At 43.2% G+C, this 12,352-nt stretch overlaps 2 pseudogenes; one reads left to right on the top strand and one right to left on the bottom strand.

Annotated features, from left to right (window-relative positions):
* The first annotated feature begins 314 nt into the window (after positions 1–314).
* On the top strand, positions 315–934 carry LOC118615805 (annotated as a pseudogene).
* A 2,611-nt stretch (positions 935–3,545) lies between these two features.
* LOC118643563 lies at positions 3,546–4,602 on the bottom strand (annotated as a pseudogene).
* Between the last annotated feature and the right edge of the window lie 7,750 nt (positions 4,603–12,352).

Below are 12,352 nucleotides of genomic sequence, written 5' to 3' on the forward strand. Positions count from 1 at the left end.
GTTCAAGATTAGCTTTCACGATCCAGTGCTTATTATATGGTAAAAATTGTTACAGATATATTACATGGATTATTTCACCAAGTTCTCACCCCAACTGAATAGAAGGAATTATGACCCTCATTTTACCAAAGAACATAGAATAAAAGATTCCCACAGTCTTCGCGGAGAGTCGCCGTGGTTTCCTGCTTCAACAGTGCTTGGATGGAACCGGCGCTCGACCCATCCCCCTCAGCCACCTGATCCAGCCTTTGGCCACCTCCTCACAGCGCCTCGGACATCCCCAAGGCCTCCCACTCCAGCGCCACGCAGCCGCCTCTCCTTAGCCGCCCACCATGACGTCCACCTCGTCCACCTCGCAGGTGCGCCAGAACTACCATCTGGACTCAGAGGCTGCCATCAACCGCCAGATCAACCTGGAGCTCTACCCTTCCTACGTCTACCTGTCCGTGTCTTACTACTTTGACCACGATGATGTGGCTTTGAAGAACGTTGCCAAATATTTTCTTCACCAATCTCATGAAGAGAGGGAACATGCTGAGAAATTGGTGAAGCTGCAGAACCAACAAGGTGGCTGAATCTTCCTCCAGGATATCAAGAAACCAGACTGTGACAACTGGGAGAATGGGCTGAATGCGATGGAGTGTGCATTGCACTTGGAAAAAAATGTGAATCAGTCACTACTGGACTTGCACAAACTGGCCACTGACAAAAATGACCTTGAAACTCACTACCTGAATGAGCAGGTGAAATCCATCAAAGAACTGGGTGACCAGGTAACCAACTTGCGTAGATTGGGGGCCCCTGAAACTGGCATGGCAGAGTATCTCTTTGACAAGCACACCCTGGGAGACAGTGACGAGAGCTAAGCCTTAGGCTGGCTTCCCATAGCCAGGGGGGTGACTTCCCTGGTCACCAAAGCAGTACGTGCATGTTGGAGTTACCTTTACCTTTTCTATAACTTGTACCAAATCATCCACTTACATCTTTTCATTTGTACCATTCCTTCAAATAAAGTAATTTGGTACCCCCACCCCCCCAAAAAAAAGAGATATTCCCAAGGTCACGAACTGGTAATAGTGGAATTAGAGTTTGAACCTTTGTAGTACAGCTCAGAGCCCACATTCTTGAGCTCTACACTCTATTGCTTCCCAATAAAGAACTCTTATCATTACCATCATTCTACTTCTGGAGAGAGGAGAAGGAAGGCAAAAAGATGCCCGATGTCAGCTTGGAAATGAGACACCTTTGAATTGGTCCAAAATTAGTAGTGTTGAGGGGATAAATAAATAGAGTTCAGGGGTTCACAAAAGTGTTAGTGGGTCCACATCATTAAAGTTGGTGATTATAGCTTTTTTTTTAGCAAGTAAAAATCAAATTTAATGATCTTAAATGCAAAAGTAAAAACAAACAAACAAAAAAACCCACTAAAAAACAAAAGAAAATGAACAGAACAGAACCACCTAAAATGTCAAAGCAATGTGAAGAAAACTCTGAGTGTTAATTTTTAAAACTACAAATCAGCCCTGGCCGATTTGGCTCAGCGGTTAGAGCGTCAACTTGTGGTCCCGAGAGACCCAGGTTCGTTTCCTACTAAGGGCACGTACCTCGGTTGCAGTTTGTCCCCCGCCCTGGTTGGGTTGTGCGGGTAGCAGCCACTCGATGTGTCCCTTTCACAGCGATGTTTCTCTCTCTCTTTCTCTTCCTCTCTCTCCCTCCTGCTCTATCTGAACAAAAAAATGGAAAAATGTCCTCGGGTAAGGATTTAAAAAAACAAACAAACTACAAATCAGTCCGGCCAGTGTGGCTCAGTGGTTGAGCATTGACCCATGCACTAAGAGGTTGCTGGTTCAATTCCTGGTCGGGACAAATGCCCAGGTTGTGGGCCTGATCCCCAGTGGAGGCCTGCAGAAGGCAGCCAATCAATGTTCTCTCTCATCGATATTTCTCTCTCTCTCCCTCTCTCTATAAAATCAGTAAAGAAAATTTAAAAGAAAAAAAAAACTACAAATCAAAGGGTTTTTGTTGTTGATGTTAATAGATAGTTGGCAAGCAGTAAGTACTTTTCTGCTGAGTGTTCATATGAAAGCAAAGTTTCAAAATAAAATCCAAAATAGAAAATGTCTAGCAATCATGAGAAGGAATGTGAGAAATACCATGCTCAAATGTTTATGTTATTAAAAATAGAGCCATCTTATTATGCATTGGAGCTATGTTAAATGCTTTTGGAAACTGGAGAAATGACTGTGAGCAACAATATCCGATGGGTGGGACACTGTATATACTGTGTGTGGGGGAACTCAGAAGTCAGAGAAGCAACACATCTTGAGGCATGCCTGGGGCTTAGATCTGACCCAAGAATATATGGAGTTTCCCTGAAAATCTCTTGTCGGTTCCCATTGACATGTGGACTTAGGAAACATTGTGTCTGGCCCAGCATGTGCCCACACCCCCAGGCCAATGCCAGGACCACTCAACAGAACCCGGGACTGAGTGAACAAGAGGTGGCAATGGGACCTGCTCGGGGAAGCAATTTCATGTCAACCGAAGCAGAAATCGCTTAAAATATTGAAGCAGTTGAGAAAACTGCACACTCAGCATCTGTGTAACATCTTTAGTATAAAAATGAAAACTAATATGTCATTTTTTTGTTATCCAGTTTGTGAAAACACTGAATGAAATGGGTTTTAGAAGTTAAAGCATGCTAGCCCTGGCCGGTTTGGCTCAGCGGTTAGAGCGTCGGCCTGCGGTCCAGAGAGACCCGGGTTCGGTTCCCGCTAAGGGCACGTACTTCAGTTGCAGTTTGTCCCCGGCCCTGGTTGGTCGTGCGGTGGCAGCCACTCGATGTGTCCCTTTCACATCGATGTTTCTCTCTCTCTATCTCTTCCTCTCTCTCTCCCTCCCACTCTATCTGTACAAAAAATGGAAAAATGTCCTCAGGTGAGGATAAAAAAAAAAAAAAAAAAAAAAAAAAAAAAAAGAAGTTAAAGCATGCTTTAACCTCCATCAGTTTCACCACCATCTCGAGGGACTGGTTAGTGCTGTCTACTTAGATTTCTAATATATATTTTATTTATCCTCACCGGAGGACATTTTTCCATTTTTTATTCAGATAGAATGGGAGGGAGAGAGAGGAAGAGAGAGAAAGAAACATCGACATGAGAGGGACACATTGAGTGGCAGCCACCTGCATGACCCAACCAGGGCCAGGGACAAACTGCAGCCAAGGTACATGCCCTTAGCGGGAACTGAACCTGGGTCTCTGTGGACCGCAGGCTGATGCTCTAACCACTGAGCCAAAACCGGCCAGGGATCTAATATATATTTTAAAGGAAATAACTTAAGAAACTTAAACTTGGTCTAACATTGTGGGATTTCAAACATTTAAACATGTTGGTTGCATCTTAGAGTATAAAAACCTTTCCACTTCTTTAGATTAAAACAAACACTTGTGAAAATTGGTGCAAAACGAGTTGTATACTAACAAAAATGTTTCACCTTCTTCACTCTGAATTATTTATTCTGTACCAAAAAAAAGCATGAGTGAGTTATTTGTGGGATTTTGGGGTTTTGAAGGAAACCGGTAAGATTTTGTCCCTCTGGCAGTAGTCATTCAGATTTGCTATGGCAATTGTGGCTTCCTTCATAGTTTGTCATGATCACTAAACCAAAGCCTTTGTGCTTGTTGGTGTTGAAGTCACTTATCACTTTCACATTGGTGATTGTGCCAAAGGGGCCAAACATCTGCCAGAGGATTCCCTCATCGGCATCTTGACCAAAGTTGTAGATAAAGGTGCACCAGCCTCCAAACAAAGACACGTTACCTGGGACATTGATACCAGAAAGCCCACTCATGTCATCTACACCTATAGGGGAGAACTTGAATCTCTGTGCCTGGTGATGCATGGTGCCTCTGAACCATCTAGCCTGCAAGTGGTACAGCTGGGAGACCAGCGCCACATTTTTGTTCTGGTTAGGATTGGCTTCGAACCTCACTGTACTGGGCTCAGAGGAACCTGGAGGTTTATAACCATTGAAACTGGTAATTGCCTCTTCTGATTCCAACCATTTGTCAAACCCGGTGAATTGCAACCCTTCTGGACAAATCTGTCCTCTGGTCCACAAGGAGCTGGGAGTTGATGATTCGCCAGAATCAAGAGAATATGTCCTCCACGTCCTTCTGGGTCGTGGTCTTGGGGAGCCTGCTGATGTATAAATTGGCATCTTTGATGATCTCGGAGCTTGGGCAAGCATATAACACCTTAATGGTTTTGGACTGGAGCTACACAGGCTGTTCGACATGTTTATTGCTTTCTCCAACTCCTTTGCAGTCACATAGTTCACAAAGCCATAGTTCAAGCTGTGTCCTGTGACTTTATCCGGAATAAGTTTTGCAGATTCGACTTCACCAATACTCCTGAACAGACTTCACAACCAATCCTGGGTCATCTTCTGAGGGAGGTAGATGATGATTAAATTCATTCTCCCAATGCCATCCCTGCAGTCTTCAGTCATGTGGTCTTCATAACCATTAGACAGTGTATTTTTAAAAAACCTGGACTTTTTATGTCGGGCGGGGGGGCTGGCTAGTTTGGCTCTGAGCATTGGTCCTTGGACTGAAGGGTCGTGGGTTTGATTCCCAGTCAAAGGCACATACCTGGGTTACAGGTTCAATTCCCAGCCTCTGCCAGGGTCGTGCAGGAGGCAACAAATCAATGTGTCTCCTTCACATGATGCTTCTCTCTCTTTTTCTCTCTCTCTCTCCCTCTCTCTCTTTTTTTCTTTATCCTCACCCGAGGACATTTTTCCATATTTTGTTCAGATAGAGTGGGAGGGAGGGAGAGAGAAAGAAACATTGACATGAAAGGGACACATCGAGTAGTTGCCACCCACATGATCCAACCAGGGCCAGGGACAAACTGCAACTGAGGTACGTGCCCCCAGTGGGAACCGAACCCGGGTCTCTCTGGACCGCAGGCCGATGTTCTAACTGCTGAGCCAAACCAGCCAGGGTTCCCTCTCCCTCTCTTCCACTCTATCTAAAAATGGAAAGCCCTGGCTAGCACTGCTCAGTGGTTATAGCGTCAGCCTATGTCCTGAAGGGTCCGGGTTCAATTCCCAGTCAAGGGCATGTACCTGGGTTGCAGGTTCGATCCCAGTTGTGGCTCATGCAGTAGGCAACCAATTGATTTTTCTTTCTCTCTCCCCCTTCCACCCTCTAAAAAAATCCATGGAAAAAGTATCCTCAGGTGAGGATTAACAACAACAAAAAATGGACTTCGGGGAGCTGGCCCAGGGCTGCTCCTGGCAGGCAAGGGGCAGTGGTGAGGCGCTTAGGGCTCAGCGGGGTCTGGCTAACGATGGCAGCGGCAGCAGCTATGGCAATGAATGTGGTGGCTATGGCAACCCAGGAGGTGGCAGCAGTTCCTCCTCAGCGCACCACCTGCTTCGCCTGCCCCCAGAAACGCCCCCGTGGATTTCCTTTTTAAAACATTTAACATGTGAGATAATTAAGTATTTTCCTCCTAAAATTAAGGAACAGTTTGGATTTTGAGTGAATGAAAGAATGAGTGTGAGGTGGTTCCTGGTGATCAGATGAGCTTGAAACAGTTTATTACCCAGCAGGACACTGCAAGCCTCCCTGGTTGTTGTTGTTTTGACTGTTGTAGTGTTTTATTGTAATTCATAAATACATTAAAAAATTACCCACCATGGATAATGGTTAAAGATTCCAGAAATAGCCCTGGCCAGTTTGGCTCAGGGGTTAGAGCTGGCCCCTGACCTAAGGGTCTGGGGTTCGATTCCCTGTCAATGGAACGTGCCTGGGTTGCAGGTTTGATCCCCAGCCAGGTGGGGTTGTGGGGGAGGGTGTGTCTCTCTCAAATTGATGTTCCTCTCTCTCTCCCCCCCTTCCACTCTATCTAGAGATCAACAGGAAAATATCCTCGAGTGAGGATTAACAAGATAATAAAATAATAAAAATAAAATTCTTAAAAACATAGATTCCAGAAATAAGAAATCCTGATGCTGAAAGTTATTAAGATTACAAATGATAATTCTGCAAATTGGCTTGAAGGTATTCTTCAACATATTCATCAATTGCATTCATGTAATAAGAAATCTTATCTAGCACATGAAAAAAAATCACTCAGGCTTCAGAAAGCAATGTAACAGAGAAAATAAAGCCAGGTTTTGAGGTAGGAGAGAATGGGAAATGACTGCTAATGGGTATGTGATTTCTTTTTGGAGTGATGAAAACGTTCTGGAATTAGTTGTGATAGTTGCACAACTATGTGAATATACTAAAAACCACTAAATTTACACATTAGAAAGGTAAACTTTTTGGTATATAAATTATATTTAAATAAAGATGTTATTTTAACTCATCTGGCCCTGGCTGGTTTGGCTTAGTGATCAGAGTATCAGTCTGTGCACCAAAGGACTGCAGGTTCGATTCCGGTCAAAGGCATGTACCTGGGTTGCAGGTTCAATCCTGGTCCTGGTTGGGGTCCTGTGGGAGGCAATCAATTGATGTGTTTTTCTCTCTTGCTTCCTCTCTCCTTTCCTCTCTCTCTAATAATTAATGGAAAAATATCCTGGGGTGAGGATTAATAACAACAACAACAACAACAACAAAATCATCTGAATTTTGCATTCTAATCAAGAATGTAATCTTTATACATAAGTACTTTTCCTCCAAATCATTCAATAAAATGAACACTTCAGAATGAAAAAACAAAAACAAAATCTACCATTATTTCAAGGAAACTGTCCTGTGGAAATATTCCTAAATATTTTTAAAAGTATTATTATTATTATTATTTTATCCTCACCCGAGGACATTTCTCCATTTTTTGTTCAGATAGAGTGGAAGAGAGAGAAACATCGACGTGAAAGGGACACATTGAGTAGCTGCCTCCCACATGACCCAACCAGGAATGGGGTCAAACTGCAACCATGGTACATACCCCTAGTGGGAACCGAACCCGGCTCTCTCTGGACCGCAGGCCGACACTCTAATTACTGAGCCAAACCGGCCAGGGCAAATTATTATTATTTTTAATTTTTTCCTTATTGATATATAGGACAGAGGAAGGGAGAGGGAGAGAGATGGAAACATCGACAAGAGAACATCGATTGGCTGCCTCCTGCATGCCCCTACTGGGGATTTGGCCCACATCCTGGGCATGTGCCCTGACTGGGAATCAAACCAGTGATCTCTTAGTGCATGGGGTCGATGCTCAACCACTGAGCCACACTGGCTGGGCAAATTATTATTTTTAAATCCTCACCTGAGGATATTTTTATATTCATCTTCAGATAGAGTGGGAGGGAGGGAGGGAGGGAGAGAGAGAGAGAGAGAAACATCAATGTGAGAGACACATCAACTGGTTGCCTCCTGCACGACCTGACCAGGGCCGAACTGCAACTGAGGTACATACCCTTGACTGGAATTGAACCTGTGACTCGTTGGTCCTCGAGCCGACGCTCCAACCCCTGAGCCAAACTGGCCAGGGCTTACTATGCAATTTTTATGGATACGATGTAGAAGAATATTTATTATTGTAGGAAAATGCTCATAGTGAATTGCCAGGTGACAAATATGGGCAACAAGACAGTATGAAGCTATCCACACAGATGGATGAAAAAACAAACCCACAGAAACCAAAGACTTCCTTTGAGTGGACATTATATGGTAATGTTTTATTTATTCATTCATTTATTTAATATACTATCTTTTTAGTGCATTTTATGTTCACAGCAAAATTGAGCATTTGTTATCATTGGTGAACCTATGTGTCAAAGTGTACAGTAGGATTCACTCTTGGTGTTGTACATGGGTTTGACCAAATCTATAATGACATGTATCTACCATTGTAGTATCATACACAGTCATTTCACTATCCTAAAAATCCTCTGTGCTCTATTCATCCCATCTTCTCCCATTTCCTCTGGCAAACACCATCATTTTACTTTTCCAGAATGTTATATAGTTGGAATCATACAATATGTAGCCTTTTCATATTGGCTTCTTTCACTTAGTGAAATGCATTGAAGTTTCCTCCATGTGTTTTCATGGCTTGATAGATCATTTATTTTTAGTGCTGAATAGTCTATTGTCTGGATGTACCAGGTTATTTTTCCATTCACCTACCAAAGGACATCTTGAGTGTTTCCATGTTTTGGCAATTATGAATACAGCTGCTATAAACATCTGTGTGCATTTTTGTGTGTATGTTCAAGTACCTTGGTAAATACCAAGGAGCACAGTTTCTGGATCATATGGTAAAAGAATGTTCAGTTTTGTGAGAAATTCAAATTGTGTTCTAAAGTGGTTGTACATTTTGCATTCCCACAAGTAACTAATGAGAGTTTCTGTTGCTCCACAGTCTTGCTAGCAATTGATGTTGTCAGTGTTCTGGATTTTGGCCATTCTAATAGTCGTGTCGTGGTTCACTTATTTTCCTTTTTGGTTTCTGTATTCTTCAATTTTTCTGTATTGACCATACATTATTATTTTTTTTTCTTTTTGTACAGATAGAATGAGAGGGAGAGAGAGGAAGGGAGAGAGAGAGAGAAACATCGACGTGAAGGGACACATCGAGTGGCTGCCACCTGCACGACCAACCAGGGCCGGGGACAAACTGCAACCGAAGTACGTACCCTTAGCGGGAACCGAACCCGGGTCTCTCCGGACCGCAGGCCGACGCTCTAACCACTGAGCCAAACTGGCCAGGGCGACCATACATTATTTTGTAATAGAAAAATGTATTATAAAATAGAAAGCTATAAAGTCAATGTAATAGTAGGGAGTGAGGGTGGTGGTGGAAGAATAAATATTATATAATATTAGATAAAGAAAAACATAGCCTGACCAGTGTACCTCAATGGTTGAGCGTCGATCATGCACCAAGAGGTCTCCAGTTTGATTCCAAGTTAGGGCACATGCCCAGGTTGTGGGCCAAATCCCCAGTAGGGGCATGCAGGAGGCGGCCAATTGATGTTCTCGCTCATCAGTGTTTCTATCTCTCTCTCCCTTCCTCTCTAAATCAATAAAGAAATAATAATAATAAAAGAAAAACATAATACAAAGTAATGATATTATCAGAACAACTATGACTTTTAAGAATTGTAAAAAAGCCCTGGCCAGTTTGGCTCAGCGGTTAGAGCGTCCACCTGCGGTCCGCAGAGACCTGGGTTCGGTTCCCGCTAAGGGCACGTACTTCGGTTGCAGTTTGTCCCCGGCCCTGGTTGGTCGTGCGGGTGGCAGCCACTCGATGTGTCCCTTCACATCGATGTTTCTCTCTCTCTCTCTCTCTCCCTCCCACTCTATCTGTACAAAAAATGGAAAAATGTCCTCGGGTGAGGATAAAAAAAAAAAAAAAGAATTGTAAAAAAGAATTGTGTGACAATTATATCCAATTTAAATTTTTATTCCTTGGGGGAAAAGACTGGTTATACCCAAAATGAGTTGTTTGTAGAGTAGTACTTGCTAAATGTATCTCTATTTCCTTGTTATTAAAAAAAGAAAATTATATACAATTATAAAAACAAACAATGTCATATTTTAAGGGGCAAAATGTAAGAATTTGAAATAAGTCATAAAGAAATTATTTGACTACCTATAATGCCATTGTTAAATAAAAGAATTTAACTTCTGCCCTGGCTGGGTACCTCAGTTGGTTGGAATGTACTTCCCGTTTGCCAAGGACGCAGGTTTGATCCTCAGTCAGGGCACATGCAGGAGTCAACCCGTGAATGAATGTATGAATGGGTGGAACAGCAGGTTGATGTTTCTCTCTCTCCAATAAATAAAACAAAACAAAACAAAAACAAAACAAAAAAAAAACAAAAAACCTTCCAAGACTGAAAGGTTTAAAAGAAAGGGTTTATGCCCTGGCTGGGTAGCTCAGTTGTTTAGAGTGTTGTCCTGATTCGTCAGGCACGTACAGGACTCAACCAATGGATGCATCAATAGGTGGATCAACAGATGGATGTCTCTTTCAAATCAATTATATATATATAATTCACCTACCAATATGTATAAAATGGGTCTATTAGGCCATGGCTAGCAACAAAAAGACCAATCTGGGGGCATAGAGTCTAAACCAACAGCAGCATGGCTAGGTAGGAAAGACAACATGTCACCCCAGAGTTTTGAAAGGGGTTTTATTAATCAAATGGGGACAAAGATGTAAGTTGTTCTGAAAGGATTTGCTAGACATGTGCACCACTCGGTTATCCCAGTGGTACAGGTTCTGCCTACAAACTACACTCTTTCTATCTTTTGTCCAATCACATCACCCCAAATGTGCAGGACTCTCCCTTTTCTGCCCTCTTTCTTTCTTTATTAATTTATTTTTGTTACAAATGTTCCTCCTTTTTTCCCCATTGACACCCTCCTCCCCACCCACCCCCTACCTTTGTTGTCCATATCCATTGGTTATGTATACATGCATATAAGTTCTGTGGTTTATCTCTTCCATCTGCCCCCCCCCCACACACGCCCTCTTCTGAGGGTTGTCAGTCTGTACCCTACTTCCATGTCTCTGGGTTTACCCTGTTCCTCAGACTGTTATGTTCATTATATTCCACAAATAAGTGAGATCATATGATATTTGTCTTTCTCTGCTTGGCTTGTTTGGCTTAGGATAGTAGTCTCCAGGTCCCTACATGTTGTCTCAAAGGATGAGATCTTTCCTTCTTACAGCTGCATAGTATTCCATTGTGTATATGTACCACAGCTTTTATATCCACTCATCTACTGATGGATAGTTGGGCTGTTTCCAGATCTTAGCTATTGTAGTGCTGCTATGAACATGGGGATACATATATTCTTTCTGATTGTGTATCAGGCTTCTTAGGGTATATTCCTAGAAGTGGGATCACTGGGTCAAATGGCAATTCAATTTTTAATTTTTTGAGGTAACACCATAGTGTTTTCTATAGTTGCTGCACCAGTCTGCAGTGTACTAGAGTCCCTTTTCTTCACACCCTCACCAACACTTGTTGTTTGATGATTTGTTGATGGCGGCCATTCTGACAGGTGTGAGGTGCTACCTTATTGTTGTCTTAATTTGCATCTCTCTGAAGATTAGTGATGTTGAGCATTTCTTCATATGTCTCCTGCCCATTTGTATGTCCTTTTTGGAGAGGCATCTATTTAGCTCCTCTGCCCATTTTTTTTTATCCTTACCCAAGGACATTTTTCCATTTTTTGTTCAGATAGAGTGGGAAGAAGAGAGAGGAAGAGAGAGAGGAAGAGAGAAACATCGACGTGAAAGGGACACATCAAGTGGCTGCCACCCGCACAACCTAACCAGGGCTGGGGACAAACTGCAACCGAGGTACGTGCTCTTAGTGGGTACCAAACCCGGGTCTCTCTGCTCCGAAGGCTGACGCTCTAACCGCTGAACCAAACCGGCCAGGGCTCCTCTGCCCATTTTTTAATTGGGTTGTCTTCCTTTTGTTGAGTTTTATGAGCACTCTATATATTTTGGAAACCCCTTATCTGATGTATCATTGGCAATGATGCTCTCCCATACAGTGGATTCCCTTTCCATTTTGATGATTGTTTCTTTTGTTGTGCAGAAGCTTTTTAGTTTGATGTAGTCCCATGTGTTCATTTTTTCCTTTGTTTCTGTTGCCTTAGGTGATGTATCAGTGAAAATTCTGTTGCATATGATGTCTGAAATTTTGTTGCCTACATTTTCCTCTAGGTTTTTTGGGATTCAGGAGTCACATTTAAGTCTTTTATCCATTTCAAGTTTTTTTCCTCTGCCCTCTCTATTTTTATTTTTATCCTCACCTAAGGACATTTTTGCATTTATCTTCAGACAGAGCAGGAGGAAGAGAGGGAGGAAAAGAGAGAGAAACTGACCAGAGAGAGACACATCCAGTGGTTCCCACCCACACAACCCCAAGGGAGGAGGGGGACACACAAACTGCAACAGAGGTACCTGTCCATAGCGGGAACAAACCGGGTCTTTCTGGTCCGCGGGCCTACCATCTAATACCATCTAACCGCTGAGCCAAACCGGCCAGAACGTCTGCCCTCTTACTCCTACGCTCACCCCAGTTTCCCAGTCCACCTTTCCCAGTCACTTATTCGTCTCTGTCACGCCCAGGGTGCGTGGCCTTCCCTACCCCTCCCTTTCCTGCTTCTAATTTTCCCGCTCTACTAGCTCTGGGCCAATCGGGGACGTAATTGTCTCCTCTTTCCTGGCCTCTCCGCGACGTTGCGAGAAGTGAGACCTCTGATTGTTTTTTCCGGAGCAAGAGCTCACCAATAGCAGGCAAACTTTTTTGGTGCAGGCGCACAGCTAGTATTACCGCTGGTGATTGGCTGGAGTGG

The sequence above is a fragment of the Molossus molossus genome, unplaced genomic scaffold (assembly GCF_014108415.1).
Source record: "Molossus molossus isolate mMolMol1 unplaced genomic scaffold, mMolMol1.p scaffold_m16_p_4, whole genome shotgun sequence".
NCBI classification, from domain to species: domain Eukaryota; kingdom Metazoa; phylum Chordata; class Mammalia; order Chiroptera; family Molossidae; genus Molossus; species Molossus molossus.